Source organism: Rhinichthys klamathensis, unplaced genomic scaffold, assembly GCF_029890125.1.
Source record: "Rhinichthys klamathensis goyatoka isolate OS25496 unplaced genomic scaffold, OSU_Roscu_1.1 h1tg000223l_1, whole genome shotgun sequence".
In the NCBI taxonomy this organism is placed as follows: domain Eukaryota; kingdom Metazoa; phylum Chordata; class Actinopteri; order Cypriniformes; family Leuciscidae; genus Rhinichthys; species Rhinichthys klamathensis.
This window is the reverse complement of record NW_026606747.1, coordinates 2,525,783-2,553,538: the sequence shown is the minus strand read 5'-3', so window position 1 is coordinate 2,553,538 and position 27,756 is coordinate 2,525,783. Positions and strand designations below refer to the sequence as shown.

The window sequence follows — 27,756 nt, the reverse complement described above, 5'->3', positions numbered from 1 at the left end:
AGATGCATTGCATGGGTACTGTCACAAGGACCTTGCTTTAAGACAAGTTTATAGTGTCTATTATGCCAGCACAGGAATGGGAGGAAACTGAACCCCCTGGGCGAGGCAAATGCACTCAAGGGTGCCTGACTGGTGGGCCAGTGGCGCAATGGATAACGCGTCTGACTACGAATCAGAAGATTCCAGGTTCGACTCCTGGCTGGCTCGCTCTGCCTCTTTTGCTTCGCTGTCAGCCCATAGCCATTTTATTATTATTAGCCCATAGTTTTTGTTATTATTATTATTGGATTAGTTGAATAATATTTTAAATTGACAGTCCAACAATAGGCTGCTTTGTCAGTGGGATAACGGTTACCATACAATACCATGCGTCTTTTCAGATGCATTGCATGGGTACTGTCACAAGGACCTTGCTTTGCGACCAGTTTATAGTGTCTATTATGCCAGCACAGGAATGGGAGGAAACTGAACCCCCTGGGCGAGGCAAATGCACTCAAGGGTGCCTGACTGGTGGGCCAGTGGCGCAATGGATAATTCGTCTGACTACGAATCAGAAGATTCCAGGTTCGACTAGTGGCTGGCTGGCTCGCTCTGCCTCTTTTGCTTCGCTGTCAGCCCATAGCCATTTTATTATTATTAGCCCATAGTTTTTGTTATTATTATTATTGGATTAGTTGAATAATATTTTAAATTGACAGTCCAACAATAGGCTGCTTTGTCAGTGGGATAACGGTTACCATACAATACCATGCATCTTTTCAGATGCATTGCATGGGTACTGTCACAAGGACCTTGCTTTGCGACCAGTTTATAGTGTCTATTATGCCAGCACAGGAATGGGAGGAAACTGAACCCCCTGGGCGAGGCAAATGAGAGCTCCCTCCGATGAGCCAGATGAAATTGAATTCAGTAAACTATCCCTTCGGATCATTCCCATATTCTTAAAGGGGGGCGGTCACACACTAAAAGCCAAGGGCCTACTTGAGGCTTGAGGAAGTTCCCATATGGTCTAGCGGTCAGGATTCCTGGTTTTCACCCAGGCGGCCCAGGTTCGACTCCCGGTATGGGAAGTTCGTGTTGTCTTTGCTTCACTTATGGAAACAGCCAGGACGTCTCTCTGTGCCACTAGCACTTTTAGCCGGCAGGCGGAGCTTACGAAACCGACTCTTTCCCGTCAAGCCTGGCTGTGTGCCTCTACCAGATTTTGCAGCAACTGCTCAAGCAAGACCACTAAGGCTTGAATTTTCCTCCAGGAGAGGAGACGTCTCTGACCCTGGATCACAGTTATTCCACTGAGAAACTGTCACTGGCTCTGTAGGAATATCCTAACAACACCACAACTTGCCATGAAAACAAAGCAACCGAGATCACAAACATGTGACGCCTCCAACTTGAAGCTTTTTATAGCAGGCTCCTCATCAGACCCCTTCCTGACGTTGGCTCCAGGCCTGTTATTGGCATGAGAAAAAGTAGATGTCATGACAGGCCTCTGCCCAGCCGGACACCAACAAGTCGCGTGCATAGTTTTTGTTATTATTATTATTGGATTAGTTGAATAATGTTTTAAATTGACAGTCCAACAATAGGCTGCTTTGTCAGTGGGATAACGGTTACCATACAATACCATGCGTCTTTTCAGATGCATTGCATGGGTACTGTCACAAGGACCTTGCTTTAAGACAAGTTTATAGTGTCTATTATGCCAGCACAGGAATGGGAGGAAACTGAACCCCCTGGGCGAGGCAAATGCACTCAAGGGTGCCTGACTGGTGGGCCAGTGGCGCAATGGATAACGCGTCTGACTACGAATCAGAAGATTCCAGGTTCGACTCCTGGCTGGCTCGCTCTGCCTCTTTTGCTTCGCTGTCAGCCCATAGCCATTTTATTATTATTAGCCCATAGTTTTTGTTATTATTATTATTGGATTAGTTGAATAATATTTTAAATTGACAGTCCAACAATAGGCTGCTTTGTCAGTGGGATAACGGTTACCATACAATACCATGCGTCTTTTCAGATGCATTGCATGGGTACTGTCACAAGGACCTTGCTTTGCGACCAGTTTATAGTGTCTATTATGCCAGCACAGGAATGGGAGGAAACTGAACCCCCTGGGCGAGGCAAATGCACTCAAGGGTGCCTGACTGGTGGGCCAGTGGCGCAATGGATAATTCGTCTGACTACGAATCAGAAGATTCCAGGTTCGACTAGTGGCTGGCTGGCTCGCTCTGCCTCTTTTGCTTCGCTGTCAGCCCATAGCCATTTTATTATTATTAGCCCATAGTTTTTGTTATTATTATTATTGGATTAGTTGAATAATATTTTAAATTGACAGTCCAACAATAGGCTGCTTTGTCAGTGGGATAACGGTTACCATACAATACCATGCATCTTTTCAGATGCATTGCATGGGTACTGTCACAAGGACCTTGCTTTGCGACCAGTTTATAGTGTCTATTATGCCAGCACAGGAATGGGAGGAAACTGAACCCCCTGGGCGAGGCAAATGAGAGCTCCCTCCGATGAGCCAGATGAAATTGAATTCAGTAAACTATCCCTTCGGATCATTCCCATATTCTTAAAGGGGGGCGGTCACACACTAAAAGCCAAGGGCCTACTTGAGGCTTGAGGAAGTTCCCATATGGTCTAGCGGTCAGGATTCCTGGTTTTCACCCAGGCGGCCCAGGTTCGACTCCCGGTATGGGAAGTTCGTGTTGTCTTTGCTTCACTTATGGAAACAGCCAGGACGTCTCTCTGTGCCACTAGCACTTTTAGCCGGCAGGCGGAGCTTACGAAACCGACTCTTTCCCGTCAAGCCTGGCTGTGTGCCTCTACCAGATTTTGCAGCAACTGCTCAAGCAAGACCACTAAGGCTTGAATTTTCCTCCAGGAGAGGAGACGTCTCTGACCCTGGATCACAGTTATTCCACTGAGAAACTGTCACTGGCTCTGTAGGAATATCCTAACAACACCACAACTTGCCATGAAAACAAAGCAACCGAGATCACAAACATGTGACGCCTCCAACTTGAAGCTTTTTATAGCAGGCTCCTCATCAGACCCCTTCCTGACGTTGGCTCCAGGCCTGTTATTGGCATGAGAAAAAGTAGATGTCATGACAGGCCTCTGCCCAGCCGGACACCAACAAGTCGCGTGCATAGTTTTTGTTATTATTATTATTGGATTAGTTGAATAATATTTTAAATTGACAGTCCAACAATAGGCTGCTTTGTCAGTGGGATAACGGTTACCATACAATACCATGCGTCTTTTCAGATGCATTGCATGGGTACTGTCACAAGGACCTTGCTTTAAGACAAGTTTATAGTGTCTATTATGCCAGCACAGGAATGGGAGGAAACTGAACCCCCTGGGCGAGGCAAATGCACTCAAAGCTGCCTGCCTGGTGGGCCAGTGGCGCAATGGATAACGCGTCTGACTACGAATCAGAAGATTCCAGGTTCGACTCCTGGCTGGCTCGCTCTGCCTCTTTTGCTTCGCTGTCAGCCCATAGCCATTTTATTATTATTAGCCCATAGTTTTTGTTATTATTATTATTGGATTAGTTGAATAATGTTTTAAATTGACAGTCCAACAATAGGCTGCTTTGTCAGTGGGATAACGGTTACCATACAATACCATGCGTCTTTTCAGATGCATTGCATGGGTACTGTCACAAGGACCTTGCTTTAAGACAAGTTTATAGTGTCTATTATGCCAGCACAGGAATGGGAGGAAACTGAACCCCATGGGCGAGGCCAATGCACTCAAGGGTGCCTGACTGGTGGGCCAGTGGCGCAATGGATAACGCGTCTGACTACGAATCAGAAGATTCCAGGTTCGACTCCTGGCTGGCTCGCTCTGCCACTTTTGCTTCGCTGTCAGCCCATAGCCATTTTATTATTATTAGCCCATAGTTTTTGTTATTATTATTATAGGATTAGTTGAATAATGTTTTAAATTGACAGTCCAACAATAGGCTGCTTTGTCAGTGGGATAACGGTTACCATACAATACCATGCGTCTTTTCAGATGCATTGCATGGGTACTGTCACAAGGACCTTGCTTTAAGACAAGTTTATAGTGTCTATTATGCCAGCACAGGAATGGGAGGAAACTGAACCCCCTGGGCGAGGCAAATGCACTCAAGGCTGCCTGACTGGTGGGCCAGTGGCGCAATGGATAACGCGTCTGACTACGAATCAGAAGATTCCAGGTTCGACTCCTGGCTGGCTCGCTCTGCCTCTTTTGCTTCGCTGTCAGCCCATAGCCATTTTATTATTATTAGCCCATAGTTTTTGTTATTATTATCATTGGATTAGTTGAATAATGTTTTAAATTGACAGTCCAACAATAGGCTGCTTTGTCAGTGGGATAACGGTTACCATACAATACCATGCGTCTTTTCAGATGCATTGCATGGGTACTGTCACAAGGACCTTGCTTTAAGACAAGTTTATAGTGTCTATTATGCCAGCACAGGAATGGGAGGAAACTGAACCCCCTGGGCGAGGCAAATGCACTCAAGGGTGCCTGACTGGTGGGCCAGTGGCGCAATGGATAACGCGTCTGACTACGAATCAGAAGATTCCAGGTTCGACTCCTGGCTGGCTCGCTCTGCCTCTTTTGCTTCGCTGTCAGCCCATAGCCATTTTATTATTATTAGCCCATAGTTTTTGTTATTATTATTATTGGATTAGTTGAATAATATTTTAAATTGACAGTCCAACAATAGGCTGCTTTGTCAGTGGGATAACGGTTACCATACAATACCATGCGTCTTTTCAGATGCATTGCATGGGTACTGTCACAAGGACCTTGCTTTGCGTCCAGTTTATAGTGTCTATTATGCCAGCACAGGAATGGGAGGAAACTGAACCCCCTGGGCGAGGCAAATGCACTCAAGGGTGCCTGACTGGTGGGCCAGTGGCGCAATGGATAATTCGTCTGACTACGAATCAGAAGATTCCAGGTTCGACTCGTGGCTGGCTGGCTCGCTCTGCCTCTTTTGCTTCGCTGTCAGCCCATAGCCATTTTATTATTATTAGCCCATAGTTTTTGTTATTATTATTATTGGATTAGTTGAATAATATTTTAAATTGACAGTCCAACAATAGGCTGCTTTGTCAGTGGGATAACGGTTACCATACAATACCATGCATCTTTTCAGATGCATTGCATGGGTACTGTCACAAGGACCTTGCTTTGCGACCAGTTTATAGTGTCTATTATGCCAGCACAGGAATGGGAGGAAACTGAACCCCCTGGGCGAGGCAAATGAGAGCTCCCTCCGATGAGCCAGATGAAATTGAATTCAGTAAACTATCCCTTCGGATCATTCCCATATTCTTAAAGGGGGGCGGTCACACACTAAAAGCCAAGGGCCTACTTGAGGCTTGAGGAAGTTCCCATATGGTCTAGCGGTCAGGATTCCTGGTTTTCACCCAGGCGGCCCGGGTTCGACTCCCGGTATGGGAAGTTCGTGTTGTCTTTGCTTCACTTATGGAAACAGCCAGGACGTCTCTCTGTGCCACTAGCACTTTTAGCCGGCAGGCGGAGCTTACGAAACCGACTCTTTCCCGTCAAGCCTGGCTGTGTGCCTCTACCAGATTTTGCAGCAACTGCTCAAGCAAGACCACTAAGGCTTGAATTTTCCTCCAGGAGAGGAGACGTCTCTGACCCTGGATCACAGTTATTCCACTGAGAAACTGTCACTGGCTCTGTAGGAATATCCTAACAACACCACAACTTGCCATGAAAACAAAGCAACCGAGATCACCAACATGTGACGCCTCCAACTTGAAGCTTTTTATAGCAGGCTCCTCATCAGACCCCTTCCTGACGTTGGCTCCAGGCCTGTTATTGGCATGAGAAAAAGTAGATGTCATGACAGGCCTCTGCCCAGCCGGACACCAACAAGTCGCGTGCATAGTTTTTGTTATTATTATTATTGGATTAGTTGAATAATATTTTAAATTCACAGTCCAACAATAGGCTGCTTTGTCAGTGGGATAACGGTTACCATACAATACCATGCGTCTTTTCAGATGCATTGCATGGGTACTGTCACAAGGACCTTGCTTTAAGACAAGTTTATAGTGTCTATTATGCCAGCACAGGAATGGGAGGAAACTGAACCCCCTGGGCGAGGCAAATGCACTCAAGGCTGCCTGACTGGTGGGCCAGTGGCGCAATGGATAACGCGTCTGACTACGAATCAGAAGATTCCAGGTTCGACTCCTGGCTGGCTCGCTCTGCCTCTTTTGCTTCGCTGTCAGCCCATAGCCATTTTATTATTATTAGCCCATAGTTTTTGTTATTATTATTGGATTAGTTGAATAATGTTTTAAATTGACAGTCCAACAATAGGCTGCTTTGTCAGTGGGATAACCGTTACCATACAATACCATGCGTCTTTTCAGATGCATTGCATGGGTACTGTCACAAGGACCTTGCTTTAAGACAAGTTTATAGTGTCTATTATGCCAGCACAGGAATGGGAGGAAACTGAACCCCCTGGGCGAGGCAAATGCACTCAAGGGTGCCTGACTGGTGGGCCAGTGGCGCAATGGATAACGCGTCTGACTACGAATCAGAAGATTCCAGGTTCGACTCCTGGCTGGCTCGCTCTGCCTCTTTTGCTTCGCTGTCAGCCCATAGCCATTTTATTATTATTAGCCCATAGTTTTTGTTATTATTATTATTGGATTAGTTGAATAATATTTTAAATTGACAGTCCAACAATAGGCTGCTTTGTCAGTGGGATAACGGTTACCATACAATACCATGCATCTTTTCAGATGCATTGCATGGGTACTGTCACAAGGACCTTGCTTTGCGACCAGTTTATAGTGTCTATTATGCCAGCACATGAATGGGAGGAAACTGAACCCCCTGGGCGAGGCAAATGAGAGCTCCCTCCGATGAGCCAGATGAAATTGAATTCAGTAAACTATCCCTTCGGATCATTCCCATATTCTTAAAGGGGGGCGGTCACACACTAAAAGCCAAGGGCCTACTTGAGGCTTGAGGAAGTTCCCATATGGTCTAGCGGTCAGGATTCCTGGTTTTCACCCAGGCGGCCGGGTTCGACTCCCGGTATGGGAAGTTCGTGTTGTCTTTGCTTCACTTATGGAAACAGCCAGGACGTCTCTCTGTGCCACTAGCACTTTTAGCCGGCAGGCGGAGCTTACGAAACCTGATAGGTTTAGGTTCTGTCTCCAAACGATGTGCCTTCGATAGCTCAGCTGGTAGAGCTGAGGACTGTATGTGGCAAATTGGCAATCCTTAGGTTGCTGGTTCGACTCTGGCTCGAAGGAGGTCTTTTTCACAAGCAAACATTTCATTGGCCATGCTTCTCGACGAGGCCGTCAGCGCTTGAGTTGGTAGTCCAGCGTTTTGCAATCGCGACCGCCGCTGGAGGGCAAAAGCTCATTCCCTGACCGGGAATCGAACCCGGGCCGCGGCGGTGAGAGCGCCGAATCCTAACCACTAGACCACCAGGGAAGGTCTGCTGACTCTTTCCCGTCAAGCCTGGCTCTGTGCCTCTACCAGATTTTGCAGCAACTGCTCAAGCAAGACCACTAAGGCTTGAATTTTCCTCCAGGAGAGGAGACGTCTCTGACCCTGGATCACAGTTATTCCACTGAGAAACTGTCACTGGCTCTGTAGGAATATCCTAACAACACCACAACTTGCCATGAAAACAAAGCAACCGAGATCACCAACATGTGACGCCTCCAACTTGAAGCTTTTTATAGCAGGCTCCTCATCAGACCCCTTCCTGACGTTGGCTCCAGGCCTGTTATTGGCATGAGAAAAAGTAGATGTCATGACAGGCCTCTGCCCAGCCGGACACCAACAAGTCGCGTGCATAGTTTTTGTTATTATTATTATTGGATTAGTTGAATAATATTTTAAATTGACAGTCCAACAATAGGCTGCTTTGTCAGTGGGATAACGGTTACCATACAATACCATGCGTCTTTTCAGATGCATTGCATGGGTACTGTCACAAGGACCTTGCTTTAAGACAAGTTTATAGTGTCTATTATGCCAGCACAGGAATGGGAGGAAACTGAACCCCCTGGGCGAGGCAAATGCACTCAAAGCTGCCTGCCTGGTGGGCCAGTGGCGCAATGGATAACGCGTCTGACTACGAATCAGAAGATTCCAGGTTCGACTCCTGGCTGGCTCGCTCTGCCTCTTTTGCTTCGCTGTCAGCCCATAGCCATTTTATTATTATTAGCCCATAGTTTTTGTTATTATTATTATTGGATTAGTTGAATAATGTTTTAAATTGACAGTCCAACAATAGGCTGCTTTGTCAGTGGGATAACGGTTACCATACAATACCATGCGTCTTTTCAGATGCATTGCATGGGTACTGTCACAAGGACCTTGCTTTAAGACAAGTTTATAGTGTCTATTATGCCAGCACAGGAATGGGAGGAAACTGAACCCCATGGGCGAGGCCAATGCACTCAAGGGTGCCTGACTGGTGGGCCAGTGGCGCAATGGATAACACGTCTGACTACGAATCAGAAGATTCCAGGTTCGACTCCTGGCTGGCTCGCTCTGCCACTTTTGCTTCGCTGTCAGCCCATAGCCATTTTATTATTATTAGCCCATAGTTTTTGTTATTATTATTATTGGATTAGTTGAATAATGTTTTAAATTGACAGTCCAACAATAGGCTGCTTTGTCAGTGGGATAACGGTTACCATACAATACCATGCGTCTTTTCAGATGCATTGCATGGGTACTGTCACAAGGACCTTGCTTTAAGACAAGTTTATAGTGTCTATTATGCCAGCACAGGAATGGGAGGAAACTGAACCCCCTGGGCGAGGCAAATGCACTCAAGGCTGCCTGACTGGTGGGCCAGTGGCGCAATGGATAACGCGTCTGACTACGAATCAGAAGATTCCAGGTTCGACTCCTGGCTGGCTCGCTCTGCCTCTTTTGCTTCGCTGTCAGCCCATAGCCATTTTATTATTATTAGCCCATAGTTTTTGTTATTATTATCATTGGATTAGTTGAATAATGTTTTAAATTGACAGTCCAACAATAGGCTGCTTTGTCAGTGGGATAACGGTTACCATACAATACCATGCGTCTTTTCAGATGCATTGCATGGGTACTGTCACAAGGACCTTGCTTTAAGACAAGTTTATAGTGTCTATTATGCCAGCACAGGAATGGGAGGAAACTGAACCCCCTGGGCGAGGCAAATGCACTCAAGGGTGCCTGACTGGTAGGCCAGTGGCGCAATGGATAACGCGTCTGACTACGAATCAGAAGATTCCAGGTTCGACTCCTGGCTGGCTCGCTCTGCCTCTTTTGCTTCGCTGTCAGCCCATAGCCATTTTATTATTATTAGCCCATAGTTTTTGTTATTATTATCATTGGATTAGTTGAATAATGTTTTAAATTGACAGTCCAACAATAGGCTGCTTTGTCAGTGGGATAACGGTTACCATACAATACCATGCGTCTTTTCAGATGCATTGCATGGGTACTGTCACAAGGACCTTGCTTTGCGACCAGTTTATAGTGTCTATTATGCCAGCACAGGAATGGGAGGAAACTGAACCCCCTGGGCGAGGCAAATGCACTCAAGGGTGCCTGACTGGTGGGCCAGTGGCGCAATGGATAATTCGTCTGACTACGAATCAGAAGATTCCAGGTTCGACTCGTGGCTGGCTGGCTCGCTCTGCCTCTTTTGCTTCGCTGTCAGCCCATAGCCATTTTATTATTATTAGCCCATAGTTTTTGTTATTATTATTATTGGATTAGTTGAATAATATTTTAAATTGACAGTCCAACAATAGGCTGCTTTGTCAGTGGGATAACGGTTACCATACAATACCATGCATCTTTTCAGATGCATTGCATGGGTACTGTCACAAGGACCTTGCTTTGCGACCAGTTTATAGTGTCTATTATGCCAGCACAGGAATGGGAGGAAACTGAACCCCCTGGGCGAGGCAAATGAGAGCTCCCTCCGATGAGCCAGATGAAATTGAATTCAGTAAACTATCCCTTCCGATCATTCCCATATTCTTAAAGGGGGGCGGTCACACACTAAAAGCCAAGGGCCTACTTGAGGCTTGAGGAAGTTCCCATATGGTCTAGCGGTCAGGATTCCTGGTTTTCACCCAGGCGGCCCGGGTTCGACTCCCGGTATGGGGAGTTCGTGTTGTCTTTGCTTAACTTATGGAAACAGCCAGGACGTCACTCGGTGCCACTAGCACTTTTAGCCGGCAGGCGGAGCTTACGAAACCTGATAGGTTTAGGTTCTGTCCCCAAACGATGTGCCTTCGATAGCTCAGCTGGTAGAGCGGAGGACTGTAGGTGGCAAATTGGCAATCCTTAGGTCGCTGGTTCGACTCTGGCTCGAAGGAGGTCTTTTTCACAAGCAAACATTTCATTGGCCATGCTTCTCGACGAGGCCGTCAGCGCTTGAGTTGGTAGTCCAGCGTTTTGCAATCGCGACCGCCGCTGGAGGGCAAAAGCTCATTCCCTGACCGGGAATCGAACCCGGGCCGCGGCGGTGAGAGCGCCGAATCCTAACCACTAGACCACCAGGGAAGGTCTGCTGACTCTTTCCCGTCAAGCCTGGCTGTGTGCCTCTACCAGATTTTGCAGCAACTGCTCAAGCAAGACCACTAAGGCTTGAATTTTCCTCCAGGAGAGGAGACGTCTCTGACCCTGGATCACAGTTATTCCACTGAGAAACTGTCACTGGCTCTGTAGGAATATCCTAACAACACCACAACTTGCCATGAAAACAAAGCAACCGAGATCACCAACATGTGACGCCTCCAACTTGAAGCTTTTTATAGCAGGCTCCTCATCAGACCCCTTCCTGACGTTGGCTCCAGGCCTGTTATTGGCATGAGAAAAAGTAGATGTCATGACAGGCCTCTGCCCAGCCGGACACCAACAAGTCGCGTGCATAGTTTTTGTTATTATTATTATTGGATTAGTTGAATAATGTTTTAAATTGACAGTCCAACAATAGGCTGCTTTGTCAGTGGGATAACGGTTACCATACAATACCATGCGTCTTTTTTAGATGCATTGCATGGGTACTGTCACAAGGACCTTGCTTTAAGACAAGTTTATAGTGTCTATTATGCCAGCACAGGAATGGGAGGAAACTGAACCCCCTGGGCGAGGCAAATGCACTCAAGGGTGCCTGACTTGTGGGCCAGTGGCGCAATGGATAACGCGTCTGACTACGAATCAGAAGATTCCAGGTTCGACTCCTGGCTGGCTCGCTCTGCCTCTTTTGCTTCGCTGTCAGCCCATAGCCATTTTATTATTATTAGCCCATAGTTTTTGTTATTATTATCATTGGATTAGTTGAATAATGTTTTAAATTGACAGTCCAACAATAGGCTGCTTTGTCAGTGGGATAACGGTTACCATACAATACCATGCGTCTTTTCAGATGCATTGCATGGGTACTGTCACAAGGACCTTGCTTTAAGACAAGTTTATAGTGTCTATTATGCCAGCACAGGAATGGGAGGAAACTGAACCCCCTGGGCGAGGCAAATGCACTCAAGGGTACCTGACTGGTGGGCCAGTGGCGCAATGGATAACGCGTCTGACTACGAATCAGAAGATTCCAGGTTCGACTCCTGGCTGGCTCGCTCTGCCTCTTTTGCTTCGCTGTCAGCCCATAGCCATTTTATTATTATTAGCCCATAGTTTTTGTTATTATTATTATTGGATTAGTTGAATAATATTTTAAATTGACAGTCCAACAATAGGCTGCTTTGTCAGTGGGATAACGGTTACCATACAATACCATGCGTCTTTTCAGATGCATTGTATGGGTACTGTCACAAGGACCTTGCTTTGCGACCAGTTTATAGTGTCTATTATGCCAGCACAGGAATGGGAGGAAACTGAACCCCCTGGGCGAGGCAAATGCACTCAAGGGTGCCTGACTGGTGGGCCAGTGGCGCAATGGATAATTCGTCTGACTACGAATCAGAAGATTCCAGGTTCAACTCGTGGCTGGCTGGCTCGCTCTGCCTCTTTTGCTTCGCTGTCAGCCCATAGCCATTTTATTATTATTAGCCCATAGTTTTTGTTATTATTATTATTGGATTAGTTGAATAATATTTTAAATTGACAGTCCAACAATAGGCTGCTTTGTCAGTGGGATAACGGTTACCATACAATACCATGCATCTTTTCAGATGCATTGCATGGGTACTGTCACAAGGACCTTGCTTTGCGACCAGTGTCTATTATGCCAGCACAGGAATGGGAGGAAACTGAACCCCCTGGGCGAGGCAAATGAGAGCTCCCTCCGATGAGCCAGATGAAATTGAATTCAGTAAACTATCCCTTCGGATCATTCCCATATTCTTAAAGGGGGGCGGTCACACACTAAAAGCCAAGGGCCTACTTGAGGCTTGAGGAAGTTCCCATATGGTCTAGCGGTCAGGATTCCTGGTTTTCACCCAGGCGGCCCGTGTTCGACTCCCGGTATGGGAAGTTCGTGTTGTCTTTGCTTCACTTATGGAAACAGCCAGGACGTCTCTCTGTGCCACTAGCACTTTTAGCCGGCAGGCGGAGCTTACGAAACCCGATAGGTTTAGGTTCTGTCCCCAAACGATGTGCCTTCGATAGCTCAGCTGGTAGAGCGGAGGACTGTAGGTGGCAAATTGGCAATCCTTAGGTCGCTGGTTCGACTCTGGCTCGAAGGAGGTCTTTTTCACAAGCAAACATTTCATTGGCCATGCTTCTCGACGAGGCCGTCAGCGCTTGAGTTGGTAGTCCAGCGTTTTGCAATCGCGACCGCCGCTGGAGGGCAAAAGCTCATTCCCTGACCGGGAATCGAACCCGGGCCGCGGCGGTGAGAGCGCCGAATCCTAACCACTAGACCACCAGGGAAGGTCTGCTGACTCTTTCCCGTCAAGCCTGGCTGTGTGCCTCTACCAGATTTTGCAGCAACTGCTCAAGCAAGACCACTAAGGCTTGAATTTTCCTCCAGGAGAGGAGACGTCTCTGACCCTGGATCACAGTTATTCCACTGAGAAACTGTCACTGGCTCTGTAGGAATATCCTAACAACACCACAACTTGCCATGAAAACAAAGCAACCGAGATCACCAACATGTGACGCCTCCAACTTGAAGCTTTTTATAGCAGGCTCCTCATCAGACCCCTTCCTGACGTTGGCTCCAGGCCTGTTATTGGCATGAGAAAAAGTAGATGTCATGACAGGCCTCTGCCCAGCCGGACACCAACAAGTCGCGTGCATAGTTTTTGTTATTATTATTATTGGATTAGTTGAATAATGTTTTAAATTGACAGTCCAACAATAGGCTGCTTTGTCAGTGGGATAACGGTTACCATACAATACCATGCGTCTTTTCAGATGCATTGCATGGGTACTGTCACAAGGACCTTGCTTTAAGACAAGTTTATAGTGTCTATTATGCCAGCACAGGAATGGGAGGAAACTGAACCCCCTGGGCGAGGCAAATGCACTCAAGGGTGCCTGACTGGTGGGCCAGTGGCGCAATGGATAACGCGTCTGACTACGAATCAGAAGATTCCAGGTTCGACTCCTGGCTGGCTCGCTCTGCCTCTTTTGCTTCGCTGTCAGCCCATAGCCATTTTATTATTATTAGCCCATAGTTTTTGTTATTATTATCATTGGATTAGTTGAATAATGTTTTAAATTGACAGTCCAACAATAGGCTGCTTTGTCAGTGGGATAACGGTTACCATACAATACCATGCGTCTTTTCAGATGCATTGCATGGGTACTGTCACAAGGACCTTGCTTTAAGACAAGTTTATAGTGTCTATTATGCCAGCACAGGAATGGGAGGAAACTGAACCCCCTGGGCGAGGCAAATGCACTCAAGGGTGCCTGACTGGTGGGCCAGTGGCGCAATGGATAACGCGTCTGACTACGAATCAGAAGATTCCAGGTTCGACTCCTGGCTGGCTCGCTCTGCCTCTTTTGCTTCGCTGTCAGCCCATAGCCTTTTTATTATTATTAGCCCATAGTTTTTGTTATTATTATTATTGGATTAGTTGAATAATATTTTAAATTGACAGTCCAACAATAGGCTGCTTTGTCAGTGGGATAACGGTTACCATACAATACCATGCGTCTTTTCAGATGCATTGCATGGGTACTGTCACAAGGACCTTGCTTTGCGACCAGTTTATAGTGTCTATTATGCCAGCACAGGAATGGGAGGAAACTGAACCCCCTGGGCGAGCCAAATGCACTCAAGGGTGCCTGACTGGTGGGCCAGTGGCGCAATGGATAATTCGTCTGACTACGAATCAGAAGATTCCAGGTTCGACTCGTGGCTGGCTGGCTCGCTCTGCCTCTTTTGCTTCGCTGTCAGCCCATAGCCATTTTATTATTATTAGCCCATAGTTTTTGTTATTATTATTATTGGATTAGTTGAATAATATTTTAAATTGACAGTCCAACAATAGGCTGCTTTGTCAGTGGGATAACGGTTACCATACAATACCATGCATCTTTTCAGATGCATTGCATGGGTACTGTCACAAGGACCTTGCTTTGCGACCAGTTTATAGTGTCTATTATGCCAGCACAGGAATGGGAGGAAACTGAACCCCCTGGGCGAGGCAAATGAGAGCTCCCTCCGATGAGCCAGATGAAATTGAATTCAGTAAACTATCCCTTCGGATCATTCCCATATTCTTAAAGGGGGGCGGTCACACACTAAAAGCCAAGGGCCTACTTGAGGCTTGAGGAAGTTCCCATATGGTCTAGCGGTCAGGATTCCTGGTTTTCACCCAGGCGGCCCGGGTTCGACTCCCGGTATGGGGAGTTCGTGTTGTCTTTGCTTCACTTATGGAAACAGCCAGGACGTCTCTCTGTGCCACTAGCACTTTTAGCCGGCAGGCGGAGCTTACGAAACCTGATAGGTTTAGGTTCTGATAGGTTATGATGTGCCTTCGATAGCTCAGCTGGTAGAGCGGAGGACTGTAGGTGGCAAATTGGCAATCCTTAGGTCGCTGGTTCGACTCTGGCTCGAAGGAGGTCTTTTTCACAAGCAAACATTTCATTGGCCATGCTTCTCGACGAGGCCGTCAGCGCTTGAGTTGGTAGTCCAGCGTTTTGCAATCGCGACCGCCACTGGAGGGCAAAAGCTCATTCCCTGACCGGGAATCGAACCCAGGCCGCGGCGGTGAGAGCGCCGAATCCTAACCACTAGACCACCAGGGAAGGTCTGCTGACTCTTTCCCGTCAAGCCTGGCTGTGTGCCTCTACCAGATTTTGCAGCAACTGCTCAAGCAAGACCACTAAGGCTTGAATTTTCCTCCAGGAGAGGAGACGTCTCTGACCCTGGATCACAGTTATTCCACTGAGAAACTGTCACTGGCTCTGTAGGAATATCCTAACAACACCACAACTTGCCATGAAAACAAAGCAACCGAGATCACCAACATGTGACGCCTCCAACTTGAAGCTTTTTATAGCAGGCTCCTCATCAGACCCCTTCCTGACGTTGGCTCCAGGCCTGTTATTGGCATGAGAAAAAGTAGATGTCATGACAGGCCTCTGCCCAGCCGGACACCAACAAGTCGCGTGCATAGTTTTTGTTATTATTATTATTGGATTAGTTGAATAATATTTTAAATTGACAGTCCAACAATAGGCTGCTTTGTCAGTGGGATAACGGTTACCATACAATACCATGCGTCTTTTCAGATGCATTGCATGGGTACTGTCACAAGGACCTTGCTTTAAGACAAGTTTATAGTGTCTATTATGCCAGCAAAGGAATGGGAGGAAACTGAACCCCCTGGGCGAGGCAAATGCACTCAAGGCTGACTGACTGGTGGGCCAGTGGTGCAATGGATAACGCGTCTGACTACGAATCAGAAGATTCCAGGTTCGACTCCTGGCTGGCTCGCTCTGCCTCTTTTGCTTCGCTGTCAGCCCATAGCCATTTTATTATTATTAGCCCATAGTTTTTGTTATTATTATTATTGGATTAGTTGAATAATGTTTTAAATTGACAGTCCAACAATAGGCTGCTTTGTCAGTGGGATAACGGTTACCATACAATACCATGCGTCTTTTCAGATGCATTGCATGGGTACTGTCACAAGGACCTTGCTTTAAGACAAGTTTATAGTGTCTATTATGCCAGCACAGGAATGGGAGGAAACTGAACCCCCTGGGCGAGGCAAATGCACTCAAGGGTGCCTGACTGGTGGGCCAGTGGCGCAATGGATAACGCGTCTGACTACGAATCAGAAGATTCCAGGTTCGACTCCTGGCTGGCTCGCTCTGCCTCTTTTGCTTCGCTGTCAGCCCATAGCCATTTTATTATTATTAGCCCATAGTTTTTGTTATTATTATTATTGGATTAGTTGAATAATATTTTAAATTGACAGTCCAACAATAGGCTGCTTTGTCAGTGGGATAACGGTTACCATACAATACCATGCATCTTTTCAGATGCATTGCATGGGTACTGTCACAAGGACCTTGCTTTGCGACCAGTTTATAGTGTCTATTATGCCAGCACAGGAATGGGAGGAAACTGAACCCCCTGGGCGAGGCAAATGCACTCAAGGGTGCCTGACTGGTGGGCCAGTGGCGCAATGGATAATGCGTCTGACTACGAATCAGAAGATTCCAGGTTCGACTCCTGGCTGGCTGGCTGGCTGGCTTGCTTTGCCTCTTTTGCTTCGCTGTCAGCCCATAGCCATTTTATTATTATTAGCCCATAGTTTTTGTTATTATTATTATTGGATTAGTTGAATAATATTTTAAATTGACAGTCCAACAATAGGCTGCTTTGTCAGTGGGATAACGGTTACCATACAATACCATGCATCTTTTCAGATGCATTGCATGGGTACTGTCACAAGGACCTTGCTTTGCGACCAGTTTATAGTGTCTATTATGCCAGCACAGGAATGGGAGGAAACTGAACCCCCTGGGCGAGGCAAATGAGAGCTCCCTCCGATGAGCCAGATGAAATTGAATTCAGTAAACTATCCCTTCGGATCATTCCCATATTCTTAAAGGGGGGCGGTCACACACTAAAAGCCAAGGGCCTACTTGAGGTTTGAGGAAGTTCCCATATGGTCTAGCGGTCAGGATTCCTGGTTTTCACCCAGGCGGCCCGGGTTCGACTCCCGGTATGGGAAGTTCGTGTTGTCTTTGCTTCACTTATGGAAACAGCCAGGACGTCTCTCTGTGCCACTAGCACTTTTAGCCGGCAGGCGGAGCTTACGAAACCTGATAGGTTTAGGTTCTGATAGGTTACGATGTGCCTTCGATAGCTCAGCTGGTAGAGCGGAGGACTGTAGGTTGCAAATTGGCAATCCTTAGGTCGCTGGTTCGACTCTGGCTCGAAGGAGGTCTTTTTCACAAGCAAACATTTCATTGGCCATGCTTCTCGACGAGGCCGTCAGCGCTTGAGTTGGTAATCCAGCGTTTTGCAATCGCTACCGCCGCTGGAGGGCAAAAGCTCATTCCCTGACCGGGAATCGAACCCGGGCCGCGGCGGTGAGAGCGCCGAATCCTAACCACTAGACCACCAGGGAAGGTCTGCTGACTCTTTCCCGTCAAGCCTGGCTGTGTGCCTCTACCAGATTTTGCAGCAACTGCTCAAGCAAGACCACTAAGGCTTGAATTTTCCTCCAGGAGAGGGGGAGACGTCTCTGACCCTGGATCACAGTTATTCCACTGAGAAACTGTCACTGGCTCTGTAGGAATATCCTAACAACACCACAACTTGCCATGAAAACAAAGCAACCGAGATCACCAACATGTGACGCCTCCAACTTGAAGCTTTTTATAGCAGGCTCCTCATCAGACCCCTTCCTGACGTTGGCTCCAGGCCTGTTATTGGCATGAGAAAAAGTAGATGTCATGACAGGCCTCTGCCCAGCCGGACACCAACAAGTCGCGTGCATAGTTTTTGTTATTATTATTATTGGATTAGTTGAATAATATTTTAAATTGACAGTCCAACAATAGGCTGCTTTGTCAGTGGGATAACGGTTACCATACAATACGCAATGGATAATGCGTCTGACTACGAATCAGAAGATTCCAGGTTCGACTCCTGGCTGGCTCGCTCTGCCTCTTTTGCTTCGCTGTCAGCCCATAGCCATTTTATTATTATTAGCCCATAGTTTTTGTTATTATTATTATTGGATTAGTTGAATAATATTTTAAATTGACAGTCCAACAATAGGCTGCTTTGTCAGTGGGATAACGGTTACCATACAATACCATGCGTCTTTTCAGATGCATTGCATGGGTACTGTCACAAGGACCTTGCTTTGCGACCAGTTTATAGTGTCTATTATGCCAGCACAGGAATGGGAGGAAACTGAACCCCCTGGGCGAGGCAAATGCACTCAAGGGTGCCTGACTGGTGGGCCAGTGGCGCAATGGATAATTCGTCTGACTACGAATCAGAAGATTCCAGGTTCGACTCGTGGCTGGCTGGCTCGCTCTGCCTCTTTTGCTTCGCTGTCAGCCCATAGCCATTTTATTATTATTAGCCCATAGTTTTTGTTATTATTATTATTGGATTAGTTGAATAATATTTTAAATTGACAGTCCAACAATAGGCTGCTTTGTCAGTGGGATAACGGTTACCATACAATACCATGCATCTTTTCAGATGCATTGCATGGGTACTGTCACAAGGACCTTGCTTTGCGACCAGTTTATAGTGTCTATTATGCCAGCACAGGAATGGGAGGAAACTGAACCCCCTGGGCGAGGCAAATGAGAGCTCCCTCCGATGAGCCAGATGAAATTGAATTCAGTAAACTATCCCTTCGGATCATTCCCATATTCTTAAAGGGGGGCGGTCACACACTAAAAGCCAAGGGCCTACTTGAGGCTTGAGGAAGTTCCCATATGGTCTAGCGGTCAGGATTCCTGGTTTTCACCCAGGCGACCCGTGTTCGACTCCCGGTATGGGAAGTTCGTGTTGTCTTTGCTTCACTTATGGAAACAGCCAGGACGTCTCTCTGTGCCACTAGCACTTTTAGCCGGCAGGCGGAGCTTACGAAACCTGATAGGTTTAGGTTCTGTCCCCAAACGATGTGCCTTCGATAGCTCAGCTGGTAGAGCGGAGGACTGTAGGTGGCAAATTGGCAATCCTTAGGTCGCTGGTTCGACTCTGGCTCGAAGGAGGTCTTTTTCACAAGCAAACATTTCATTGGCCATGCTTCTCGACGAGGCCGTCAGCGCTTGAGTTGGTAGTCCAGCGTTTTGCAATCGCGACCGCCGCTGGAGGGCAAAAGCTCATTCCCTGACCGGGAATCGAACCCGGGCCACGGCGGTGAGAGCGCCGAATCCTAACCACTAGACCACCAGGGAAGGTCTCCTGACTCTCTCCCGTCAAGCCTGGCTGTGTGCCTCTACCAGATTTTGCAGCAACTGCTCAAGCAAGACCACTAAGGCTTGAATTTTCCTCCAGGAGAGGAGACGTCTCTGACCCTGGATCACAGTTATTCCACTGAGAAACTGTCACTGGCTCTGTAGGAATATCCTAACAACACCACAACTTGCCATGAAAACAAAGCAACCGAGATCACCAACATGTGACGCCTCCAACTTGAAGCTTTTTATAGCAGGCTCCTCATCAGACCCCTTCCTGACGTTGGCTCCAGGCCTGTTATTGGCATGAGAAAAAGTAGATGTCATGACAGGCCTCTGCCCAGCCGGACACCAACAAGTCGCGTGCATAGTTTTTGTTATTATTATTATTGGATTAGTTGAATAATATTTTAAATTGACAGTCCAACAATAGGCTGCTTTGTCAGTGGGATAACGGTTACCATACAATACCATGCGTCTTTTCAGATGCATTGCATGGGTACTGTCACAAGGACCTTGCTTTAAGACAAGTTTATAGTGTCTATTATGCCAGCACAGGAATGGGAGGAAACTGAACCCCCTGGGCGAGGCAAATGCACTCAAGGGTGCCTGACTGGTGGGCCAGTGGCGCAATGGATAATGCGTCTGACTACGAATCAGAAGATTCCAGGTTCGACTCCTGGCTGGCTCGCTCTGCCTCTTTTGCTTCGCTGTCAGCCCATAGCCATTTTATTATTATTAGCCCATAGTTTTTGTTATTATTATTATTGGATTAGTTGAATAATATTTTAAATTGACAGTCCAACAATAGGCTGCTTTGTCAGTGGGATAACGGTTACCATACAATACCATGCATCTTTTCAGATGCATTGCATGGGTACTGTCACAAGGACCTTGCTTTGCGACCAGTTTATAGTGTCTATTATGCCAGCACAGGAATGGGAGGAAACTGAACCCCCTGGGCGAGGCAAATGAGAGCTCCCTCCGATGAGCCAGATGAAATTGAATTCAGTAAACTATCCCTTCGGATCATTCCCATATTCTTAAAGGGGGGCGGTCACACACTAAAAGCCAAGGGCCTACTTGAGGCTTGAGGAAGTTCCCATATGGTCTAGCGGTCAGGATTCCTGGTTTTCACCCAGGCGGCCCGGGTTCGACTCCCGGTATGGGAAGTTCGTGTTGTCTTTGCTTAACTTATGGAAACAGCCAGGACGTCACTCGGTGCCACTAGCACTTTTAGCCGGCAGGCGGAGCTTACGAAACCTGATAGGTTTAGGTTCTGTCCCCAAACGATGTGCCTTCGATAGCTCAGCTGGTAGAGCGGAGGACTGTAGGTGGCAAATTGGCAATCCTTAGGTCGCTGGTTCGACTCTGGCTCGAAGGAGGTCTTTTTCACAAGCAAACATTTCATTGGCCATGCTTCTCGACGAGGCCGTCAGCGCTTGAGTTGGTAGTCCAGCGTTTTGCAATCGCGACCGCCGCTGGAGGGCAAAAGCTCATTCCCTGACCGGGAATCGAATAGCCAACAATAGGCTGCTTTGTCAGTGGGATAACGGTTACCATACAATACCATGCGTCTTTTCAGATGCATTGCATGGGTACTGTCACAAGGACCTTGCTTTAAGACAAGTTTATAGTGTCTATTATGCCAGCACAGGAATGGGAGGAAACTGAACCCCCTGGGCGAGGCAAATGCACTCAAGGCTGCCTGCCTGGTGGGCCAGTGGCGCAATGGATAACGCGTCTGACTACGAATCAGAAGATTCCAGGTTCGACTCCTGGCTGGCTCGCTCTGCCTCTTTTGCTTCGCTGTCAGCCCATAGCCATTTTATTATTATTAGCCCATAGTTTTTGTTATTATTATTATTGGATTAGTTGAATAATGTTTTAAATTGACAGTCCAACAATAGGCTGCTTTGTCAGTGGGATAACGGTTACCATACAATACCATGCGTCTTTTCAGATGCATTGCATGGGTACTGTCACAAGGACCTTGCTTTAAGACAAGTTTATAGTGTCTATTATGCCAGCACAGGAATGGGAGGAAACTGAACCCCATGGGCGAGGCCAATGCACTCAAGGGTGCCTGACTGGTGGGCCAGTGGCGCAATGGATAACGCGTCTGACTACGAATCAGAAGATTCCAGGTTCGACTCCTGGCTGGCTCGCTCTGCCACTTTTGCTTCGCTGTCAGCCCATAGCCATTTTATTATTATTAGCCCATAGTTTTTGTTATTATTATTATAGGATTAGTTGAATAATGTTTTAAATTGACAGTCCAACAATAGGCTGCTTTGTCAGTGGGATAACGGTTACCATACAATACCATGCGTCTTTTCAGATGCATTGCATGGGTACTGTCACAAGGACCTTGCTTTAAGACAAGTTTATAGTGTCTATTATGCCAGCACAGGAATGGGAGGAAACTGAACCCCCTGGGCGAGGCAAATGCACTCAAGGCTGCCTGACTGGTGGGCCAGTGGCGCAATGGATAACGCGTCTGACTACGAATCAGAAGATTCCAGGTTCGACTCCTGGCTGGCTCGCTCTGCCTCTTTTGCTTCGCTGTCAGCCCATAGCCATTTTATTATTATTAGCCCATAGTTTTTGTTATTATTATCATTGGATTAGTTGAATAATGTTTTAAATTGACAGTCCAACAATAGGCTGCTTTGTCAGTGGGATAACGGTTACCATACAATACCATGCGTCTTTTCAGATGCATTGCATGGGTACTGTCACAAGGACCTTGCTTTAAGACAAGTTTATAGTGTCTATTATGCCAGCACAGGAATGGGAGGAAACTGAACCCCCTGGGCGAGGCAAATGCACTCAAGGGTGCCTGACTGGTGGGCCAGTGGCGCAATGGATAACGCGTCTGACTACGAATCAGAAGATTCCAGGTTCGACTCCTGGCTGGCTCGCTCTGCCTCTTTTGCTTCGCTGTCAGCCCATAGCCATTTTATTATTATTAGCCCATAGTTTTTGTTATTATTATTATTGGATTAGTTGAATAATATTTTAAATTGACAGTCCAACAATAGGCTGCTTTGTCAGTGGGATAACGGTTACCATACAATACCATGCGTCTTTTCAGATGCATTGCATGGGTACTGTCACAAGGACCTTGCTTTGCGTCCAGTTTATAGTGTCTATTATGCCAGCACAGGAATGGGAGGAAACTGAACCCCCTGGGCGAGGCAAATGCACTCAAGGGTGCCTGACTGGTGGGCCAGTGGCGCAATGGATAATTCGTCTGACTACGAATCAGAAGATTCCAGGTTCGACTCGTGGCTGGCTGGCTCGCTCTGCCTCTTTTGCTTCGCTGTCAGCCCATAGCCATTTTATTATTATTAGCCCATAGTTTTTGTTATTATTATTATTGGATTAGTTGAATAATATTTTAAATTGACAGTCCAACAATAGGCTGCTTTGTCAGTGGGATAACGGTTACCATACAATACCATGCATCTTTTCAGATGCATTGCATGGGTACTGTCACAAGGACCTTGCTTTGCGACCAGTTTATAGTGTCTATTATGCCAGCACAGGAATGGGAGGAAACTGAACCCCCTGGGCGAGGCAAATGAGAGCTCCCTCCGATGAGCCAGATGAAATTGAATTCAGTAAACTATCCCTTCGGATCATTCCCATATTCTTAAAGGGGGGCGGTCACACACTAAAAGCCAAGGGCCTACTTGAGGCTTGAGGAAGTTCCCATATGGTCTAGCGGTCAGGATTCCTGGTTTTCACCCAGGCGGCCCGGGTTCGACTCCCGGTATGGGAAGTTCGTGTTGTCTTTGCTTCACTTATGGAAACAGCCAGGACGTCTCTCTGTGCCACTAGCACTTTTAGCCGGCAGGCGGAGCTTACGAAACCGACTCTTTCCCGTCAAGCCTGGCTGTGTGCCTCTACCAGATTTTGCAGCAACTGCTCAAGCAAGACCACTAAGGCTTGAATTTTCCTCCAGGAGAGGAGACGTCTCTGACCCTGGATCACAGTTATTCCACTGAGAAACTGTCACTGGCTCTGTAGGAATATCCTAACAACACCACAACTTGCCATGAAAACAAAGCAACCGAGATCACCAACATGTGACGCCTCCAACTTGAAGCTTTTTATAGCAGGCTCCTCATCAGACCCCTTCCTGACGTTGGCTCCAGGCCTGTTATTGGCATGAGAAAAAGTAGATGTCATGACAGGCCTCTGCCCAGCCGGACACCAACAAGTCGCGTGCATAGTTTTTGTTATTATTATTATTGGATTAGTTGAATAATATTTTAAATTCACAGTCCAACAATAGGCTGCTTTGTCAGTGGGATAACGGTTACCATACAATACCATGCGTCTTTTCAGATGCATTGCATGGGTACTGTCACAAGGACCTTGCTTTAAGACAAGTTTATAGTGTCTATTATGCCAGCACAGGAATGGGAGGAAACTGAACCCCCTGGGCGAGGCAAATGCACTCAAGGCTGCCTGACTGGTGGGCCAGTGGCGCAATGGATAACGCGTCTGACTACGAATCAGAAGATTCCAGGTTCGACTCCTGGCTGGCTCGCTCTGCCTCTTTTGCTTCGCTGTCAGCCCATAGCCATTTTATTATTATTAGCCCATAGTTTTTGTTATTATTATTGGATTAGTTGAATAATGTTTTAAATTGACAGTCCAACAATAGGCTGCTTTGTCAGTGGGATAACCGTTACCATACAATACCATGCGTCTTTTCAGATGCATTGCATGGGTACTGTCACAAGGACCTTGCTTTAAGACAAGTTTATAGTGTCTATTATGCCAGCACAGGAATGGGAGGAAACTGAACCCCCTGGGCGAGGCAAATGCACTCAAGGGTGCCTGACTGGTGGGCCAGTGGCGCAATGGATAACGCGTCTGACTACGAATCAGAAGATTCCAGGTTCGACTCCTGGCTGGCTCGCTCTGCCTCTTTTGCTTCGCTGTCAGCCCATAGCCATTTTATTATTATTAGCCCATAGTTTTTGTTATTATTATTATTGGATTAGTTGAATAATATTTTAAATTGACAGTCCAACAATAGGCTGCTTTGTCAGTGGGATAACGGTTACCATACAATACCATGCATCTTTTCAGATGCATTGCATGGGTACTGTCACAAGGACCTTGCTTTGCGACCAGTTTATAGTGTCTATTATGCCAGCACATGAATGGGAGGAAACTGAACCCCCTGGGCGAGGCAAATGAGAGCTCCCTCCGATGAGCCAGATGAAATTGAATTCAGTAAACTATCCCTTCGGATCATTCCCATATTCTTAAAGGGGGGCGGTCACACACTAAAAGCCAAGGGCCTACTTGAGGCTTGAGGAAGTTCCCATATGGTCTAGCGGTCAGGATTCCTGGTTTTCACCCAGGCGGCCGGGTTCGACTCCCGGTATGGGAAGTTCGTGTTGTCTTTGCTTCACTTATGGAAACAGCCAGGACGTCTCTCTGTGCCACTAGCACTTTTAGCCGGCAGGCGGAGCTTACGAAACCTGATAGGTTTAGGTTCTGTCTCCAAACGATGTGCCTTCGATAGCTCAGCTGGTAGAGCTGAGGACTGTATGTGGCAAATTGGCAATCCTTAGGTTGCTGGTTCGACTCTGGCTCGAAGGAGGTCTTTTTCACAAGCAAACATTTCATTGGACATGCTTCTCGACGAGGCCGTCAGCGCTTGAGTTGGTAGTCCAGCGTTTTGCAATCGCGACCGCCGCTGGAGGGCAAAAGCTCATTCCCTGACCGGGAATCGAACCCGGGCCGCGGCGGTGAGAGCGCCGAATCCTAACCACTAGACCACCAGGGAAGGTCTGCTGACTCTTTCCCGTCAAGCCTGGCTCTGTGCCTCTACCAGATTTTGCAGCAACTGCTCAAGCAAGACCACTAAGGCTTGAATTTTCCTCCAGGAGAGGAGACGTCTCTGACCCTGGATCACAGTTATTCCACTGAGAAACTGTCACTGGCTCTGTAGGAATATCCTAACAACACCACAACTTGCCATGAAAACAAAGCAACCGAGATCACCAACATGTGACGCCTCCAACTTGAAGCTTTTTATAGCAGGCTCCTCATCAGACCCCTTCCTGACGTTGGCTCCAGGCCTGTTATTGGCATGAGAAAAAGTAGATGTCATGACAGGCCTCTGCCCAGCCGGACACCAACAAGTCGCGTGCATAGTTTTTGTTATTATTATTATTGGATTAGTTGAATAATATTTTAAATTGACAGTCCAACAATAGGCTGCTTTGTCAGTGGGATAACGGTTACCATACAATACCATGCGTCTTTTCAGATGCATTGCATGGGTACTGTCACAAGGACCTTGCTTTAAGACAAGTTTATAGTGTCTATTATGCCAGCACAGGAATGGGAGGAAACTGAACCCCCTGGGCGAGGCAAATGCACTCAAAGCTGCCTGCCTGGTGGGCCAGTGGCGCAATGGATAACGCGTCTGACTACGAATCAGAAGATTCCAGGTTCGACTCCTGGCTGGCTCGCTCTGCCTCTTTTGCTTCGCTGTCAGCCCATAGCCATTTTATTATTATTAGCCCATAGTTTTTGTTATTATTATTATTGGATTAGTTGAATAATGTTTTAAATTGACAGTCCAACAATAGGCTGCTTTGTCAGTGGGATAACGGTTACCATACAATACCATGCGTCTTTTCAGATGCATTGCATGGGTACTGTCACAAGGACCTTGCTTTAAGACAAGTTTATAGTGTCTATTATGCCAGCACAGGAATGGGAGGAAACTGAACCCCATGGGCGAGGCCAATGCACTCAAGGGTGCCTGACTGGTGGGCCAGTGGCGCAATGGATAACACGTCTGACTACGAATCAGAAGATTCCAGGTTCGACTCCTGGCTGGCTCGCTCTGCCACTTTTGCTTCGCTGTCAGCCCATAGCCATTTTATTATTATTAGCCCATAGTTTTTGTTATTATTATTATTGGATTAGTTGAATAATGTTTTAAATTGACAGTCCAACAATAGGCTGCTTTGTCAGTGGGATAACGGTTACCATACAATACCATGCGTCTTTTCAGATGCATTGCATGGGTACTGTCACAAGGACCTTGCTTTAAGACAAGTTTATAGTGTCTATTATGCCAGCACAGGAATGGGAGGAAACTGAACCCCCTGGGCGAGGCAAATGCACTCAAGGCTGCCTGACTGGTGGGCCAGTGGCGCAATGGATAACGCGTCTGACTACGAATCAGAAGATTCCAGGTTCGACTCCTGGCTGGCTCGCTCTGCCTCTTTTGCTTCGCTGTCAGCCCATAGCCATTTTATTATTATTAGCCCATAGTTTTTGTTATTATTATCATTGGATTAGTTGAATAATGTTTTAAATTGACAGTCCAACAATAGGCTGCTTTGTCAGTGGGATAACGGTTACCATACAATACCATGCGTCTTTTCAGATGCATTGCATGGGTACTGTCACAAGGACCTTGCTTTAAGACAAGTTTATAGTGTCTATTATGCCAGCACAGGAATGGGAGGAAACTGAACCCCCTGGGCGAGGCAAATGCACTCAAGGGTGCCTGACTGGTAGGCCAGTGGCGCAATGGATAACGCGTCTGACTACGAATCAGAAGATTCCAGGTTCGACTCCTGGCTGGCTCGCTCTGCCTCTTTTGCTTCGCTGTCAGCCCATAGCCATTTTATTATTATTAGCCCATAGTTTTTGTTATTATTATCATTGGATTAGTTGAATAATGTTTTAAATTGACAGTCCAACAATAGGCTGCTTTGTCAGTGGGATAACGGTTACCATACAATACCATGCGTCTTTTCAGATGCATTGCATGGGTACTGTCACAAGGACCTTGCTTTGCGACCAGTTTATAGTGTCTATTATGCCAGCACAGGAATGGGAGGAAACTGAACCCCCTGGGCGAGGCAAATGCACTCAAGGGTGCCTGACTGGTGGGCCAGTGGCACAATGGATAATTCGTCTGACTACGAATCAGAAGATTCCAGGTTCGACTCGTGGCTGGCTGGCTCGCTCTGCCTCTTTTGCTTCGCTGTCAGCCCATAGCCATTTTATTATTATTAGCCCATAGTTTTTGTTATTATTATTATTGGATTAGTTGAATAATATTTTAAATTGACAGTCCAACAATAGGCTGCTTTGTCAGTGGGATAACGGTTACCATACAATACCATGCATCTTTTCAGATGCATTGCATGGGTACTGTCACAAGGACCTTGCTTTGCGACCAGTTTATAGTGTCTATTATGCCAGCACAGGAATGGGAGGAAACTGAACCCCCTGGGCGAGGCAAATGAGAGCTCCCTCCGATGAGCCAGATGAAATTGAATTCAGTAAACTATCCCTTCCGATCATTCCCAT

At 46.9% G+C, this 27,756-nt stretch overlaps 49 non-coding genes across 49 annotated transcripts; 42 read left to right on the top strand and 7 right to left on the bottom strand.

The window, feature by feature from the left end:
- The first annotated feature begins 134 nt into the window (after window positions 1-134).
- On the top strand, window positions 135-207 carry trnar-acg (transfer RNA arginine (anticodon ACG)). The gene has a single exon. It is a non-coding gene; the product is annotated as a tRNA-Arg (tRNA).
- Window positions 208-998: 791 nt separating this feature from the next.
- On the top strand, window positions 999-1,070 carry trnae-uuc (transfer RNA glutamic acid (anticodon UUC)). Its single transcript has one exon. It is a non-coding gene; the product is annotated as a tRNA-Glu (tRNA).
- Window positions 1,071-1,771: 701 nt separating this feature from the next.
- Window positions 1,772-1,844, top strand: trnar-acg (transfer RNA arginine (anticodon ACG)). Its single transcript has one exon. It is a non-coding gene; the product is annotated as a tRNA-Arg (tRNA).
- A 791-nt stretch (window positions 1,845-2,635) lies between these two features.
- Window positions 2,636-2,707, top strand: trnae-uuc (transfer RNA glutamic acid (anticodon UUC)). Its single transcript has one exon. It is a non-coding gene; the product is annotated as a tRNA-Glu (tRNA).
- Window positions 2,708-3,408: 701 nt separating this feature from the next.
- Window positions 3,409-3,481, top strand: trnar-acg (transfer RNA arginine (anticodon ACG)). The gene has a single exon. It is a non-coding gene; the product is annotated as a tRNA-Arg (tRNA).
- Window positions 3,482-3,786: 305 nt separating this feature from the next.
- Window positions 3,787-3,859, top strand: trnar-acg (transfer RNA arginine (anticodon ACG)). The gene has a single exon. It is a non-coding gene; the product is annotated as a tRNA-Arg (tRNA).
- Window positions 3,860-4,164: 305 nt separating this feature from the next.
- Window positions 4,165-4,237, top strand: trnar-acg (transfer RNA arginine (anticodon ACG)). The gene has a single exon. It is a non-coding gene; the product is annotated as a tRNA-Arg (tRNA).
- Window positions 4,238-4,542: 305 nt separating this feature from the next.
- trnar-acg (transfer RNA arginine (anticodon ACG)) lies at window positions 4,543-4,615 on the top strand. Its single transcript has one exon. It is a non-coding gene; the product is annotated as a tRNA-Arg (tRNA).
- A 791-nt stretch (window positions 4,616-5,406) lies between these two features.
- On the top strand, window positions 5,407-5,478 carry trnae-uuc (transfer RNA glutamic acid (anticodon UUC)). Its single transcript has one exon. It is a non-coding gene; the product is annotated as a tRNA-Glu (tRNA).
- A 701-nt stretch (window positions 5,479-6,179) lies between these two features.
- trnar-acg (transfer RNA arginine (anticodon ACG)) lies at window positions 6,180-6,252 on the top strand. The gene has a single exon. It is a non-coding gene; the product is annotated as a tRNA-Arg (tRNA).
- A 302-nt stretch (window positions 6,253-6,554) lies between these two features.
- trnar-acg (transfer RNA arginine (anticodon ACG)) lies at window positions 6,555-6,627 on the top strand. The gene has a single exon. It is a non-coding gene; the product is annotated as a tRNA-Arg (tRNA).
- Window positions 6,628-7,036: 409 nt separating this feature from the next.
- Window positions 7,037-7,107, top strand: trnae-uuc (transfer RNA glutamic acid (anticodon UUC)). Its single transcript has one exon. It is a non-coding gene; the product is annotated as a tRNA-Glu (tRNA).
- A 327-nt stretch (window positions 7,108-7,434) lies between these two features.
- Window positions 7,435-7,506, bottom strand: trnae-cuc (transfer RNA glutamic acid (anticodon CUC)). Its single transcript has one exon. It is a non-coding gene; the product is annotated as a tRNA-Glu (tRNA).
- A 618-nt stretch (window positions 7,507-8,124) lies between these two features.
- Window positions 8,125-8,197, top strand: trnar-acg (transfer RNA arginine (anticodon ACG)). The gene has a single exon. It is a non-coding gene; the product is annotated as a tRNA-Arg (tRNA).
- A 683-nt stretch (window positions 8,198-8,880) lies between these two features.
- On the top strand, window positions 8,881-8,953 carry trnar-acg (transfer RNA arginine (anticodon ACG)). The gene has a single exon. It is a non-coding gene; the product is annotated as a tRNA-Arg (tRNA).
- A 305-nt stretch (window positions 8,954-9,258) lies between these two features.
- Window positions 9,259-9,331, top strand: trnar-acg (transfer RNA arginine (anticodon ACG)). The gene has a single exon. It is a non-coding gene; the product is annotated as a tRNA-Arg (tRNA).
- Window positions 9,332-10,122: 791 nt separating this feature from the next.
- trnae-uuc (transfer RNA glutamic acid (anticodon UUC)) lies at window positions 10,123-10,194 on the top strand. The gene has a single exon. It is a non-coding gene; the product is annotated as a tRNA-Glu (tRNA).
- A 125-nt stretch (window positions 10,195-10,319) lies between these two features.
- Window positions 10,320-10,406, top strand: trnay-gua (transfer RNA tyrosine (anticodon GUA)). Its single transcript is given in 2 exon segments — window positions 10,320-10,356; window positions 10,371-10,406. It is a non-coding gene; the product is annotated as a tRNA-Tyr (tRNA).
- Window positions 10,407-10,521: 115 nt separating this feature from the next.
- Window positions 10,522-10,593, bottom strand: trnae-cuc (transfer RNA glutamic acid (anticodon CUC)). The gene has a single exon. It is a non-coding gene; the product is annotated as a tRNA-Glu (tRNA).
- A 619-nt stretch (window positions 10,594-11,212) lies between these two features.
- trnar-acg (transfer RNA arginine (anticodon ACG)) lies at window positions 11,213-11,285 on the top strand. Its single transcript has one exon. It is a non-coding gene; the product is annotated as a tRNA-Arg (tRNA).
- Window positions 11,286-11,590: 305 nt separating this feature from the next.
- Window positions 11,591-11,663, top strand: trnar-acg (transfer RNA arginine (anticodon ACG)). Its single transcript has one exon. It is a non-coding gene; the product is annotated as a tRNA-Arg (tRNA).
- A 981-nt stretch (window positions 11,664-12,644) lies between these two features.
- trnay-gua (transfer RNA tyrosine (anticodon GUA)) lies at window positions 12,645-12,731 on the top strand. Its single transcript is given in 2 exon segments — window positions 12,645-12,681; window positions 12,696-12,731. It is a non-coding gene; the product is annotated as a tRNA-Tyr (tRNA).
- Window positions 12,732-12,846: 115 nt separating this feature from the next.
- Window positions 12,847-12,918, bottom strand: trnae-cuc (transfer RNA glutamic acid (anticodon CUC)). The gene has a single exon. It is a non-coding gene; the product is annotated as a tRNA-Glu (tRNA).
- A 618-nt stretch (window positions 12,919-13,536) lies between these two features.
- On the top strand, window positions 13,537-13,609 carry trnar-acg (transfer RNA arginine (anticodon ACG)). The gene has a single exon. It is a non-coding gene; the product is annotated as a tRNA-Arg (tRNA).
- A 305-nt stretch (window positions 13,610-13,914) lies between these two features.
- trnar-acg (transfer RNA arginine (anticodon ACG)) lies at window positions 13,915-13,987 on the top strand. Its single transcript has one exon. It is a non-coding gene; the product is annotated as a tRNA-Arg (tRNA).
- A 791-nt stretch (window positions 13,988-14,778) lies between these two features.
- trnae-uuc (transfer RNA glutamic acid (anticodon UUC)) lies at window positions 14,779-14,850 on the top strand. The gene has a single exon. It is a non-coding gene; the product is annotated as a tRNA-Glu (tRNA).
- A 125-nt stretch (window positions 14,851-14,975) lies between these two features.
- Window positions 14,976-15,062, top strand: trnay-gua (transfer RNA tyrosine (anticodon GUA)). The gene is given in 2 exon segments: window positions 14,976-15,012; window positions 15,027-15,062. It is a non-coding gene; the product is annotated as a tRNA-Tyr (tRNA).
- Window positions 15,063-15,177: 115 nt separating this feature from the next.
- Window positions 15,178-15,249, bottom strand: trnae-cuc (transfer RNA glutamic acid (anticodon CUC)). The gene has a single exon. It is a non-coding gene; the product is annotated as a tRNA-Glu (tRNA).
- A 618-nt stretch (window positions 15,250-15,867) lies between these two features.
- On the top strand, window positions 15,868-15,940 carry trnar-acg (transfer RNA arginine (anticodon ACG)). The gene has a single exon. It is a non-coding gene; the product is annotated as a tRNA-Arg (tRNA).
- A 305-nt stretch (window positions 15,941-16,245) lies between these two features.
- Window positions 16,246-16,318, top strand: trnar-acg (transfer RNA arginine (anticodon ACG)). The gene has a single exon. It is a non-coding gene; the product is annotated as a tRNA-Arg (tRNA).
- Window positions 16,319-17,117: 799 nt separating this feature from the next.
- Window positions 17,118-17,189, top strand: trnae-uuc (transfer RNA glutamic acid (anticodon UUC)). The gene has a single exon. It is a non-coding gene; the product is annotated as a tRNA-Glu (tRNA).
- A 125-nt stretch (window positions 17,190-17,314) lies between these two features.
- trnay-gua (transfer RNA tyrosine (anticodon GUA)) lies at window positions 17,315-17,401 on the top strand. Its single transcript is given in 2 exon segments — window positions 17,315-17,351; window positions 17,366-17,401. It is a non-coding gene; the product is annotated as a tRNA-Tyr (tRNA).
- Window positions 17,402-17,516: 115 nt separating this feature from the next.
- trnae-cuc (transfer RNA glutamic acid (anticodon CUC)) lies at window positions 17,517-17,588 on the bottom strand. Its single transcript has one exon. It is a non-coding gene; the product is annotated as a tRNA-Glu (tRNA).
- A 1,524-nt stretch (window positions 17,589-19,112) lies between these two features.
- Window positions 19,113-19,199, top strand: trnay-gua (transfer RNA tyrosine (anticodon GUA)). The gene is given in 2 exon segments: window positions 19,113-19,149; window positions 19,164-19,199. It is a non-coding gene; the product is annotated as a tRNA-Tyr (tRNA).
- Window positions 19,200-19,314: 115 nt separating this feature from the next.
- On the bottom strand, window positions 19,315-19,386 carry trnae-cuc (transfer RNA glutamic acid (anticodon CUC)). Its single transcript has one exon. It is a non-coding gene; the product is annotated as a tRNA-Glu (tRNA).
- A 1,100-nt stretch (window positions 19,387-20,486) lies between these two features.
- trnae-uuc (transfer RNA glutamic acid (anticodon UUC)) lies at window positions 20,487-20,558 on the top strand. Its single transcript has one exon. It is a non-coding gene; the product is annotated as a tRNA-Glu (tRNA).
- Window positions 20,559-20,683: 125 nt separating this feature from the next.
- trnay-gua (transfer RNA tyrosine (anticodon GUA)) lies at window positions 20,684-20,770 on the top strand. Its single transcript is given in 2 exon segments — window positions 20,684-20,720; window positions 20,735-20,770. It is a non-coding gene; the product is annotated as a tRNA-Tyr (tRNA).
- A 333-nt stretch (window positions 20,771-21,103) lies between these two features.
- Window positions 21,104-21,176, top strand: trnar-acg (transfer RNA arginine (anticodon ACG)). Its single transcript has one exon. It is a non-coding gene; the product is annotated as a tRNA-Arg (tRNA).
- A 305-nt stretch (window positions 21,177-21,481) lies between these two features.
- Window positions 21,482-21,554, top strand: trnar-acg (transfer RNA arginine (anticodon ACG)). Its single transcript has one exon. It is a non-coding gene; the product is annotated as a tRNA-Arg (tRNA).
- A 305-nt stretch (window positions 21,555-21,859) lies between these two features.
- On the top strand, window positions 21,860-21,932 carry trnar-acg (transfer RNA arginine (anticodon ACG)). The gene has a single exon. It is a non-coding gene; the product is annotated as a tRNA-Arg (tRNA).
- Window positions 21,933-22,237: 305 nt separating this feature from the next.
- Window positions 22,238-22,310, top strand: trnar-acg (transfer RNA arginine (anticodon ACG)). The gene has a single exon. It is a non-coding gene; the product is annotated as a tRNA-Arg (tRNA).
- Window positions 22,311-23,101: 791 nt separating this feature from the next.
- trnae-uuc (transfer RNA glutamic acid (anticodon UUC)) lies at window positions 23,102-23,173 on the top strand. Its single transcript has one exon. It is a non-coding gene; the product is annotated as a tRNA-Glu (tRNA).
- A 701-nt stretch (window positions 23,174-23,874) lies between these two features.
- Window positions 23,875-23,947, top strand: trnar-acg (transfer RNA arginine (anticodon ACG)). Its single transcript has one exon. It is a non-coding gene; the product is annotated as a tRNA-Arg (tRNA).
- A 302-nt stretch (window positions 23,948-24,249) lies between these two features.
- trnar-acg (transfer RNA arginine (anticodon ACG)) lies at window positions 24,250-24,322 on the top strand. Its single transcript has one exon. It is a non-coding gene; the product is annotated as a tRNA-Arg (tRNA).
- Window positions 24,323-24,731: 409 nt separating this feature from the next.
- On the top strand, window positions 24,732-24,802 carry trnae-uuc (transfer RNA glutamic acid (anticodon UUC)). The gene has a single exon. It is a non-coding gene; the product is annotated as a tRNA-Glu (tRNA).
- A 327-nt stretch (window positions 24,803-25,129) lies between these two features.
- Window positions 25,130-25,201, bottom strand: trnae-cuc (transfer RNA glutamic acid (anticodon CUC)). Its single transcript has one exon. It is a non-coding gene; the product is annotated as a tRNA-Glu (tRNA).
- Window positions 25,202-25,819: 618 nt separating this feature from the next.
- Window positions 25,820-25,892, top strand: trnar-acg (transfer RNA arginine (anticodon ACG)). The gene has a single exon. It is a non-coding gene; the product is annotated as a tRNA-Arg (tRNA).
- Window positions 25,893-26,575: 683 nt separating this feature from the next.
- trnar-acg (transfer RNA arginine (anticodon ACG)) lies at window positions 26,576-26,648 on the top strand. Its single transcript has one exon. It is a non-coding gene; the product is annotated as a tRNA-Arg (tRNA).
- A 305-nt stretch (window positions 26,649-26,953) lies between these two features.
- trnar-acg (transfer RNA arginine (anticodon ACG)) lies at window positions 26,954-27,026 on the top strand. Its single transcript has one exon. It is a non-coding gene; the product is annotated as a tRNA-Arg (tRNA).
- Window positions 27,027-27,756: the final 730 nt, after the last annotated feature.